This window comes from Stegostoma tigrinum, chromosome 22, assembly GCF_030684315.1.
Source record: "Stegostoma tigrinum isolate sSteTig4 chromosome 22, sSteTig4.hap1, whole genome shotgun sequence".
NCBI classification, from domain to species: Eukaryota; Metazoa; Chordata; class Chondrichthyes; order Orectolobiformes; family Stegostomatidae; genus Stegostoma; species Stegostoma tigrinum.
This window is the reverse complement of record NC_081375.1, coordinates 19,368,528-19,381,343: the sequence shown is the minus strand read 5'-3', so window position 1 is coordinate 19,381,343 and position 12,816 is coordinate 19,368,528.

Sequence of the window (12,816 nt, the reverse complement as noted above, 5' to 3'; positions counted from 1 at the left end):
TTGGAGAGAGGGTGAAGATAAACTTTTCCAACTGATGTGAACCATCTATGAAAAACAATCATTCGTAGTGCTGAACTATCAATAACCTGTCAGATGAATCAATGACTTTGCAATGCTTTCTACTCAGTTGTATCAGGTATTTGCTTATAATTGGTCAGTAAAGTTGATACATTCGTGGAACCTGTAGCTCTGTCTTTGTAAATTGGATTTCTTCCCAATTGGCTCCAAACAACAGTGCAAGGCAATATTTCAATGGATTGGCAGATTTCTTTTATTAGACAAACATTAGAAAGCATTTCTGTGCACTATGCTGGTTGTTTGTGCAATTTTAGCTGGGTAATTTTGTGGATGGCCTTCAATTAACCTTAGCAATCCATTCACATCGTGCCTACCCCCCAACCACCACCTTTTTAGGGGCCAGAAAATAATATCAACACTTTCTTTGGCAAATTACCCAAAAGCTTTTCAACAGATAAGCATGTGAATGCTCTGTAGAGACAAATTGAAGTCAAGTAACAAAAGCTGGGAAGTGAGATATAAGAATTTTTAAAAAATGATTACGATTGAGTTTGAAGCTATTAATTACCTTTCTTATTAAATCACTGTCATCTCATAAGTGAGAGAAATGAAATCTAAAATATGCTGTTGCTAATATTTGAATGAAAATACTTAAAGTGTAATTTGCAAGGTTTAAATAAATCTACAGCTCCACAAGGTGAAGTATATTAATGTATATTTACTTAGTAATGAGTTGTGAAATTTTGAATTAATTATATTTCAGGCATAAAGCTTAAAAAGTTATTGCATCTATTAAAGCTTTTAAGAGTAAACAATAGTTTGCAGCTTATGTGTAATCACTCTTTAACACCACATGTCAGTGATTATAATCTAACTAGAAAATTGGATGTTTAAATTGCTTCTCTGTCTTAGAAAAATAATGTATAAAATTTGTAATAGAACTGCTGTTGGTTAAAAATTGTATGGTGAGAAAGGGAAAGAAGATGTAAAGCTCAGGTTCAACGTGTGCCTCGAGACAACAATCAATTTGTGAGTCGAAATAAAAAGTAAGTTAGTTTATAATATCAATGTACATAATTTACATATATGAAACAAAAGCAATATTTTTTATTTGCTCCCATTCCCTCACATTCAGTCAGTCTATTTAAACTTAAATGACTTTAAGATAATTCGCTCTCCCTTTGCTAAGAGAGTGGTGTCTGGACCCATTGCAAAAAGTGAAGATGAAGGTTTTAAAAGTTGCCATGCAGTCAATTATATTTTAGGTGTAAGACACACCTGAGGATAAATCTTATCAAATGAAACATTAACCAGTCTTTCTTTCCTGATGAGTGAGATGATCTGCTGTATGTTGCATGATTCTAGACTTCCTCTTTTCGAATCTCATGTTTTAATCCAAAAAAATTTGAAACTGTCCGTGTAAATACTTTGTAAAATGTAACAATTGAGAATGTAATTGGTGCACCTATGTCTGTTGTTAGGCTTGAATCAGCCTTTGCTTTGCTTTAAGGATAGACACTGAAAGAAAGCAAAAAAAAATTCAACGACAATATTTAACTGGGAAATAAATATTTAAACTGGCCTTTTCATTTAGTCACATTCCAGTTGCTTCAACTAAACTTTTATTTTATTTATAACTTTCAAACATGCTTTTCCAATGGTTTTCTATTAAAATTGCTCCAGTAAAATTATTTACTGTACTTGAACTGTTTTAACTTGATCAGACTTTTGGAAAAAAAGAATACTGGAGATTGACATGAAAGAAAAAATTCCCATGTACCATGAGACTGTTCAATTTATACAAAGTGTTGCTCTTAATCTATCTATAAAACCTAATACCTGTCCAGAGAATATTGGGACAGGGTGCAACTGCTCAGGAGGGGGATGAGAGGAAGAAAAGGAGAAAGAAAAGTTGGCTTCAGTGCCCTAACCAGAGCAATAAATACTTTCTGAAGTTATGAGTCTTAATCTCTGGGGTAATTATAGAACCATCCGTGTGGAGCAGGAGGAAGGGAAAATCTCGGAAGTTTTTCCTCAGTAATTGATTATAAAGGAGGAAGGAAGGATGTCTTGAGGAAGGCCATGCAGCTTCTTGACTGTATATTAGTTGTTGCAGTCTTGTTGAAAGAAGAAGTTGAGGTACTTTTAATACCCAGAAGTGTAGCTATGCATGTTAATGAGTTGAAATGTCTGTAAGGCAACTGAAAGGCTGTAGTTGACTTTTGTTAGTTAATCTGCTGTAACTTGTATATGAATGTGGCATTCAATTCTGAAACTGTGTAATTGTTCAAACCTTACAACATGAATGCAATTGTTAAGGATTTGAGAAAATTGTTTTACTGATCTTGTCAACATTTTCAATTTTTTTGTTTTGCAAGTTACAATGGTAAGTAAAGCGTGTTAGTTTTTACATTGCAGGTCATATGTTAGCACTTGAATGTTGACCTAACTTACTGTGTGATGTATGAAATAATGTATCAAGTTGTGAACAACTGATGCAGTGAAACTTTACAGAAATCTTCATTCGAAGACAATTACCTAATATAATTGTAAGTGCAGATCAAGGGAAGAGAAGACTCAGAAAGTGGTACGTTTTGATATATTTCAGCGGAGGCTTAGTTGGTAACATCTTTGCATGTGGTTCAGAACGTCCAAGCCCTATTCCAATTACTTAGCACATCATTGGCACACGTTGGCAGGTGGTTCAGGAAGAAATGCCCGCGTATGCTGGCAATAGGCAGTCGGAAAGTAGTCTGTAAATGAATCCTTGGTGTCGGCCATTGATAACTTTGTTCCAAATGTACAGACTGCTGCAGGAACAGCAGGCTTGTGTGTGTGACACATTGGGTAAATTGGATTGAAGTCTGGAGGACTACACCAATGTTAGCAGTACCATGCTGAGTCTGGTATATGTGCATCTAGCTGGCTCTCACGTTGGTAGCTGCCTTGATAAGTCCAGCATAACACACACCTTCATTCCAATACTTTCGCCATTGGCTCAATATCAGTGGCAAGGCAGCAGGGAATGAGGTACGTCTCCTTGAAAGAATGCGCCCCCTCCTCTCCAGGAGGTAGGGAGGTGTGACCAGGAACCCAGACAGAATAGGAATTATACACAACTCTCCTCTGTCTCTGCTTGCTACCCTGCCCTCCAACTCCTGATGATCCAGGCACACCACCACCTCCCAACTTCCATCCTATCTATTCCCCACTCCTCAGTTGCTGCTGACGATGGTGAACCTGCCAGATACTCTCAGCATGGCTGGGGCCATAATTATCCAGGTCTACCAGCTCCACTGCAGTGCAGGCTCTTCCACCCTGGCTGTAGATTGCGGGACTGCATCCAGATGAACTTAAAGGCCACGGATGAAATAAAAGACTTGAAGGCAGGTAGGCAGCATGAGTGAAAGTTTATTGTACATAAACTTACACATCTATAAATGCATATGCTCTCTAAACGATCACATATCTGATCAACAGTCATTTTAGCTGTAGGGCTAGTCTGAGAGCTACCATGACAGAGGTAAGCAGTCTCTTCAGACATACTAAGGAGGAGAGATGTTAGAGTGATGAGGAATTGCTCATCTTTGAGAAGTATCCTGGATCGCAACAGATTTCAGATATCCTTCAACCATCACGTTCATATTTGCAGTCAAGAGTCCGCACTTAAATTAGGAGAACATGGAGGTCAAAGTCATGAAGATGTGTTGTCAGTGAGTTTTCATGCTTGTGATACAGTGGGGATCTAGGAAAAGGTGCCCGATTACCCAGGTTGTGCTCCCGAGAGTAAGCTCCAGGGCCTATCTTAAAGACGAGATTTCCCGCACTGTTCATGCTTCCTGTGAAGGTACATGAGATGGTGTGTGTCATAATGTCTGTCGTTATTTATGGAATGAGGGAATGTCATTGTTCCTAAATTTCATGTAACCTCCAGCAATTTGAATGTTACACTTAACAAAGAATTTTTGAAATCAAATTTTTTTTAACTGTGAAACCCATTACAGAGCTACAGCAACATTGAGATATAAAGTGCAAGTATAGGCCGCAGGAAGTCAAATTGCTAGTCTTGGCTAAGTCTTATGGGAGTGGGAGGTACACCTGGTGGAAAAGTGATTACTTGGTACATCATTGATTGAGATTGCAACAGTGTACATGTCTAACCAGTCCCCCCTTTACTTGACTGAACAACATAGTGAATCGAAAAGAAAACTTAGAAAGCATGACATCAATGCATATTTCTTTTGATAATGCTGCAAGAAGGCAATACCATGAACTGACTAAACTGCTTAGAAACTTTGGGAAGCAACTTTGTACAAGCCAGCTATGCTCTGCTTCAAAGTACCGGTCACTAACAGCTGTTAGAATTGCAGCTTCTGAAATGTTTGAAGCACACAAATTATCTTCGGCATCATACTCTGTTAATTTTGACGAACAAATCTTACATTATAAATGATACTAAAATAGGGACATAATTTTGTGATGGCAATTTTAAACTAATTCGCCCATTGTGATCTGGGCTCAGACGATAAATGGTTTTGCACCATTTAACTTTTCTTCAGTATTGTAAACATGTTTTTAATCTACCTGCTCAGACATCAAATCTCTGGAGCAGATGGGACTCGAAGTCAGATCCTCTGCATCCAATGATGTGTATATTTTTGCTCAATTTGGTGTCACCAATTTTATAGCCAATTTCATTTATTTTCTCAAATAAAAACAGAAATTGCTGGGGAAACTCAGTGGGTCTGGCAGCATCTGTAGGAAGAAACAGAGCTTTGAGGCTGGTAACCCTTCTTCAGGGCTTTTAGCAGCTAGGAAAAAGGTAGTGGTGATGACAAAGTTAGCTGGGGTGGGGTGAAGGGGAGGTCATTGATGGGGAGAGGTGCATGGATAGGTGGAGATGAAGCCCAGGGAGACAGAGATACAAAAGAAGTAGTTAAACAAGGAGATTATAGATGACAGGCCAGGATAGAATAAAAGCTGAATAAGTGATAATAAGAACTAAGAGTAGAAGAAAATGGGTGAGCTGTACTGAAAACAACCAATATAATTATGATACTGGGATGAGGAGAACGTGAACATGAGTGACTGCTAAAAGCAGCTCATGTCATATCAGAACTGGGTGTGGGGTAGGTAAAAATCATGGAAGGATGGAATCAGGCTCTAAAGTTATTCAGCTCGACGTTCAGTCCTACAGGCTGCAGAGTGCCTGTGCAGAAAATGAAATGATTTTTGAGCTTGTGCTGAGGCTAACTGGAACACTGCAACAGGTCTGTGACAGAAATGTTGAAATGTTGATGTGGGAACTTAGTGATGTGTTGAAGTGGCAGGCAATAGGAAGCTCAGAGATAATGGGAACTACAGATGCTGGAGCATCCAAGGTAATAAAGTGTGAAGCTGGATGAACACAGCAGGCCAAGCAGCATCTCAGGAGCACAAAAGGCCTGCTGTGTTCATCCAGCTTCACACTGTATTAACAGGAAGCTCAGGGTTATTTTTGCAGACAGACATAGGTATTCTGCAAAGGAGGTTGCATTCAGTACAGCTAACCATTTCTCTCCTTCTCGTAGTTCTTAAAATCACTTACTCAGCTTTGCTCCTCTCCTGGCTTGCCATCTATAATCTCCTTGTTTACCCACATCTTTCGTACCTCTCTGTTTCTGGGCTCCATCTTCACCTGCCTATTCATTTCTCCCTATTCCTCCCCCCAGGCCACCCTACTCCATTCAAGCCCCTCTGCACCCCTGCCTTTTTCTTTATTTTCAAGTTGAAGACCAATGCCTTGATTGAGTCCGACCAAGAATGAGGAAATATGAGGTGCAGGTCTGTGTCTTAATGCTTATTGGATCACATTAGCAGGGTCCTTCTAAAAAAAAAAGTGCATTATATTTTGTATGGCCTCGGTATCACAATTGGATCAACAGTTACTTTGTTTCCTTTGGTTACTGGGTTTGTCAGGGACTTTGGAAAGTGATAGTAAGCGTAGAAGATTTAGTCGCTGTTTGATGATGTAGTGGTTATTGCAGAATCCCTATACAGTGGTACTTTGGTTCTTTTGTTTTTAAGTTGCAAGAGGAAATTGGCCTGTCCTACGCGTATCTCAGTGTCGCTGATCATTGGTGAAAGAAGTGATACCACCACTTCCAATTTTAATTAGAATTGGCAAACGGTTTTTTTCCCCATGCTAATATACCTCTTGCAGAGCCCTTCATGGTTGGTCCACCTGGGAAACATTTTTAAGACCCACCATGATCCATAACAGTCTATGTTGCTTGTCTCTAACTGTCATACATACAGCTTTGTTACAGTGACATATCATATTTGTTTTTAAATTTTGCAAGGAAGGGCATAGAAATGTACCTTAGAAATAATAGCAGCGAAAGTATCTCATATGGACCTTTGAGCCTACTCCACCAATTCAAAAAATTCATGGCTGATTTGAGTATGGCTTCATTCCACATTCCCACTTGTTATGGATGAGACCAAACTACCTAAAATATTTTCAAAAGATAACCTATACCTTAATGTTTTCTTACTTTAAAGGCAAGTGCTGGGTGTTGCTTTCTGGACGTTAGCTGGGTGTTGCTTTCATACACTATAGTTAAAATACAACAAAACAGAAAAGAAATCGGAATAACAACTCTATTGGAAAACTTAACAGAATAATAGATTGCTTAACATCTAAACAGTAACTGTTCGAAGGTAGAAGCATTTCATAAACACATCCCTGGTAAAGGCAACTTCTGTAAAATAGATTATCTCATGTGCAAATCTCAAGTCCAGGAGGAGATACAACAAGTGAAAATTCTGAGATGGAGTAGCAGGGAAAGATGTACTGCAGCTTCCAAACCCAGCAATAACTGCTACTGAAAAACTAAAACTAAAAACCCTGGCTTAGGGCGAACCTGACCCCACCCATTCAGGCTGCTTCTGTTGTTCCAACATTAAAAAAAACCCAAGGCCTCACAAACTGTTTACTTTATCAGATTAAAACAGACAGCTTGTAGCCTCTGTCTTAAAACCTCTCTTCAATAAAAAAATCAGGATAATATACACCTCTTAAAGCCATAATATTGTTAACACCTACCCTGATATCCTTTGACTCCCTTATTAAGATGTGAATTTAATCTATCTTTCCATTAAAAATACTCAGGGACCCTGCCTCTATCACTCTTCAGGGAAGAGAGTCAGATAGACTTGTGACCTTTTAAGAGAAGGATTTCTCTTTATCACCATATTAAATAAAAGAACCCTTACCTCTTTAAATTGCATCTCATAGTACTTTAATTATAGAGTTTTAGGTTCAAGACAGGCTCATCAATGAGAAGACAAAATCAAGAACAGTCTTCAAGATGAGGCTTCAATACAAGTCTGGTTCTTTGCATATTAATACTAAATACAACTCCATATGGTAACCTGAGACATACCAAGTTCTAAATTTATATTATTCAAAAATTTTCTCTACAATTACCTCTCTCTATCAATTTCACAAAAGCTAATGAATTTCATCCATAATGCACTACTGATGCCGAGTGGGAACAGCTCTATCACATCATCACAATATTGTGCCAGGGACTTAAAACCCTTACGCAATATTCCCCCCAAGTTTCCCTGCTCATTAATCAACCTTTATATTCACAAATGAATTACCTACATTATATTTTACAAATTTTATAATACATTTCTTTCATTATGTTTCACACCCTTTCCCAAGTCTTTGACTTTATCCATCTATATGAGTAACTGGGTAGGGAACATCAATGACATTGGCTTGAAACATATGAGTTAAGCTGAGTTTTCTTTGCTGGTTCTGTCAGATCAGAGACTTAATGATTTTAATGACTGAACCTGAATGGGCAGTACTTAATGAAGGGTCTTGCACTGATCCATCTATAGGAACGTAAGCTAGCTGGTTTCTTGTCCTCTGTCAGCAGCATCTGGATCTGGTGATGATATGACTTCTCCAAGAAAAAGTTGATGTTGTTTGTTCAAAGGTAATTATTCCTCATGTGTTGCAGTACTGAACTGTTCTTTCAAGATTTGTTCCAAGGCATGAATGTATTTGTCAGCTTGGCAATGAGTTGATTGTTTAGATTGTAGCACATCTTTGAGAAGGGACTTCTTTTCCTACAGTAAATACATTGTTGATGTAAGGCTGGGCAATTTTGTGTTCGCTGATACAGGGTTTTTGAGCTTTGCCTATGAAGTGATACTGCGCAATAAATTGATTCATATTTCAATGTTAATTTTGTCACATATCGTATACTTTCCAGATTAAAGGAGTGTCTCCTTTGATCAAATGCTCTATTGTGCTTGAAGAAGTCAATATTTCTATGTAGAATGTTCTACATCAAATGGAATTCTTTTTGCGTAATACTTCATGAGCAATTTTACAGACTCTGTATTCACTATTATTTAGATTGCTTATTTTAGAATTAAGTTGTGGCTTGAATGCAGAAGTTCAGTAACCAATTTACCAAATAGACAATTTTGTTGCAAATAAGTTCTTGTTATAATTTTCCATAGTTGAATGCGTCACATAGTACATACAGATCATTAATGATACTACCCACAGACTCTACTTGAAGTTGACATCTTCTCTTGAAGCATGATCTTGCCAGTGTCTTATTTCTCTTTCAAGTGAAATATTGAACAGAAACTATGAGAAGGTTGTAAAATGTAAGTTATCCCTATTGTCTATATATCACATGTAGTAGAGAAGCGTTTTAAGCTGTTCTACGTTTGATTTGATGTCCAATACTGAAAGTGTTTAGAATATTAGTAATTATGCTTTCCACATTTGCCAATTTGCTGATCAATCATATGGATCTGAAAACTTGCATTTGCCTCATAAAAGGATCATTACCATTGGCCGATTGTTTTTGGCACTGGAAGCGGTTGATTATTTAACTAATTTAGAAAATGATTATGGCGACACTTGTACTACACTAATTTTGTTGCCTTGTAGTATTCTTAGTTGATTAAAGTTGTTGTTAAACCTTTGTTGTTACTGGTCTTACAGATCATCACCTGACAAAGGGGCAGCACTGTGAAAGCTAACGATTTCAAGTAAACCTGTTGCACTATAACCTGGTGTCGTGTGACTTTTGACCTTACAGATCATCGGCATCCAATGCATTCTGTAACCACTTAGCTATAAGTGGTGTTGCAGTTCCATAGAATTTCGAGTTCACACTTAGTACTATGTGTTTCTTGCCAGGTCTGAAATGCTGTCAATGACCATCTGAGAATTCATAGAATCTCCAGTTCTGAGGAAGGGTCACCGGACTTGAAACGTTAACTCTGTTTTCTCCTCCACTGATGCTGCCAGACCTGCTGAGCTTTTCCAGCAAATTTGTTTTTGTTCCTGATTTACAACATCCACAGTTCTTTGGTTTTTATTTATTCCATTGAGTTTATTCCTACCCTCGAAAGAATTTCTCATTCAAAACTGCACACCTACCTGTATCCCTTTAATCCTGCACTTCCCAAGGCTAATCCATCAAGCTTACACATCCCTGGATACTCTGCACAATTTAGCATGGCCTAGCCACCTAACCTTCACATCTTTGGACTGTGGGAGGAAAATCAGAGAACCCAGAGGAAAGCCATGTAGACATGGGGAGAATGTACAAACTCCACACAAATAATCAACCAAAGGTGGAATTGAACGCAGGTCTCTTGTGCTGTGAGGCAGCAGTGTTAACCACTGAATCACTGTGCCACCTGATTCTGTCGTGTAGAATCTTGCTACGGTTTCTCTTCTGCAGGAGGCTTGAAAGTTCAGCTTTTTCAGCTGCTGCCCATTGCAACATTGCAAAGTTTTGTCTGAAGATTTTTCTACCTTGTTTGACAAAATGATGTCAGCCACTGGCGCCATATTGTATGGTATATCCTCACCATAGCTTATCATGGTGTAAGATCCATCTGGTAGACTTCCTACACTATTCTATTTATTGGTAAGGATATACAGGGTCTGCTTGATCTAGTTAGTGTGGTCAGGAACGAATACTAGGTGTTCTAAGGAGAAAAGGTTCTTGTCTTAAACAAAATGCAGTTTATTGCATGAAGTCAGCGAGGTGCAAGTTATATTGGTATGATTGTCATTGTTACCAAGACTTTATTAGGACTTACTCATTTGAGGGCTAAAGCTATTCTTCCTGCTGAATTCTGTGCCACCATCATATTAGGTGGTACTTAATGCACTCCTCAGCATTAACCCTTTCAGATTTTTTCACCATTGTGAAACAACCAGGAAGCCCATCGAGCCCTGACATGCGTAAGAACATCATTTATCTTGTTCCTTACAATCTAAAAACTTGTAGGATTTTCATGTAAAAATTAATGAAAAATGTTTACCGGGAGAATGCTCAACCAAAACAATAAAACTGTCACTCCTCATAAACTAAGAAACAGTTGCATTTTGGCATCCAATCTTTATCGGAGTAAGATATGCTGCAGTATTTGAACGTCCCATTTGTGTGAAAATTGTTACACAGAGAATGCATAGCAATCACTTTGCACAACTTAACAATTACAGGAAGAGTTGTTATTATCTGAAAACTGAGGTATCTGACTGAATAGATATATTTCTCACAATTGCAATGACCTGGCAGGGTTTGTGTTGGTTCGAAGTTGCTCTTCTCATGTGGGTGTATTTGAAATGAAGTTGCACTCAGCAGGTTGTGCAATTTGAAGAAGGATAAAAGGGACAGATTCTGTTTGAAATTTTGAGTGTAACACATCTGGTAAAAACTTTATAAAAGTGCTAGACTTCTTGTTAATAGTTGGCTGGAAAACCCTTTTTCGTTGTGTCAAAACAAATTAAGTTTGATTCCAAATAAGCTTCAGTTTGTAGTGTTATTCTTGTGAATGTCAGCTGTTATATTTACAGCTATCTGACTGGATTTGTTTTAACAATTTTCAATGGTTCTGGTTTTGTTACTGAATGTAGTTGTTGCTACATGGAATAATGGATACAAATGCATAATTGCAAATTGCATAATGTAGAATAATGTACAAAAAATACACATTGTGTTAAATGAGATTTGTAGCATTTTGTATGATGTGTATGATCTTTAGCAACTGTAAAAATATGTGGGAGTTCGAAGAAGATTCGAAGAAGATAAATTTTTACTTTCATTTGTCAGTCACATTCAGGTTTTGACAAAGTGGGCAGTCATTGAAACTCTCAATTCACTCCAGCGACCAAAGCATTAGTTGGACTTCCAGACTTTCACTGACGTTTTGGCCTGCATGGTTTTTTGTGTTTTACACATTGTGGAAATTCATGCATGATGCAAGAGTATTGCTTGGAAAATAATAGTAATGATGCAAAATACTGCTTTGAAAGGATGTAATAATCCAAGGGCTGTTTAACTGTTGTCAGAATGTCTTGTTTTAAACATTTTTGCCTGTATGAAGATTGTTGGTTCCTTTTTGATTGCAGCTGAGAAGATTGGTGCTAGTGGCTTACTGTAGTTGTACTGTGGACAGCATTGTTAGGAAGCAATCAAGTTTGATGAAAAATACTCTGAAAGGTTTCTAATAGGAAATGCACTTTATACCATTATAGATGCATAATGTCATCTAGATCCTCTTCAAAAGAACAATGCTTAACTGGAAGAGATCACAATGTAGCAATCTAATCACAGGTGTCAAATGGCATGGTAAATAACAATTGTAGATAACTGCTGCATTAACAGCCCACTGTTTCTTTTGTTATATAATAGCAACTTTTGAGTTTATTTGGACTGACTGTGGAAGTTGTGAACACCTATGTTGTACTGTTAGTAGTGTCAACCTCAAGATGTTCACAATTACAGTATCATTACTGCAGTTCACCGAAATATCACTTTATAGTTGATGACCAAGTAATTCCACTGGTATTATGTGAAGGCTTGTAATGCAACATTATTTACAATACCAATGTGGCTTGGAACCATGACGTTGTATGTGTTAAATATGATAAACTTTGGTAACAGTTAGGAAATAATAGATTCAGTGCAAAGACTAGGTCTTATTATTTTTCCGTGTCTTTGATTGTGGACTTCAAAGGGAAAAGAACAATTTTGAAAGCCAAGAATTGCTGAAAGGATTGCTGTACTTATAAAAGCAAACTACTGGCACTTATTCGAAGTACAGGTTCATTATTGTTTGCTCAACCAGTGTAGGATTTGCAGAAAAACTGCCGCCAGGGCATATATACAAAGTGAGATTTGGCCAGCAATAAGTAACTGATTGGTTTATCCCATGCATTGGATCAGGATGCATCTAAGCTCTCCTTGCTTGCTTTCTTCGCATTCACTTTGAACTTGGTTACTCGCAACATCTCCGCCTTGCTTTTTGTGTTTGTTCGGGCACTCAGGACAGAATGTCCTCTGCATGGAGTAGGTAAAGAGGGGGTGTGATGGACTTGATGATCTGGGAGAGCAGAAGTAGTCTTCTGAGGAGGAAGGTGAGGACGTTGAGCAGAAGAAACATCATTGCATGATAGAGTGCACAAACGTGACACAACTTAACTGACACCCAGTTCTAATAGATGGGGGCTGGGTGCAATGAACATTCATTGACTGTGAGTATGTTGCTGCTCAAAAGGCAAACTATCCCAATCTATTCCAAGTAGCAAATACAGCTTAGGTTTGTTTGTTGATTCCTTGCTTTTGCTGAGTAAAAAATATTTGAAGACTTTCTTGTAGGTGAACAATGAAAACATATTGAAAAATGAGAAGATGTCAGACTGGACAGAGTGTTAGGAAAAAAAAGCAGCACCCCCTCCGATAAGACTTTAAGATCGGA